The sequence below is a fragment of the Penaeus monodon genome, chromosome 28 (genome assembly GCF_015228065.2).
Source record: "Penaeus monodon isolate SGIC_2016 chromosome 28, NSTDA_Pmon_1, whole genome shotgun sequence".
NCBI classification, from domain to species: Eukaryota; Metazoa; Arthropoda; class Malacostraca; order Decapoda; family Penaeidae; genus Penaeus; species Penaeus monodon.
In genome coordinates this window covers 32,563,958-32,564,253 of record NC_051413.1, presented here as the reverse complement: position 1 = coordinate 32,564,253, position 296 = coordinate 32,563,958, and positions in this window count along the sequence as shown.

Here is a 296-nt window from a genome sequence, read left to right as displayed (position 1 = left end):
TACCGTAAGTATTTGTTTCTATTTTCGTCTTGAAAACGTTTGCTTTTACAGTTAAGTGTTAAGTAAAAATTGAAACACGGGTTAAATGCCCTTTTGTCATTCTTTAATTATTTGAACAATTTTTTTAATGATCGGATAATACGTGGGAATCCATGCTGGAATTTAAACAAAGTTCTATCTGAATTAAACAATAGACATAGATACGCAAACTGCACATGCATTACACGAAGGGTATATCTCGAAAGGAAAGATTTTGAACAATGTATTATCCTGCAAACAATAAGAAAATCAGTGAA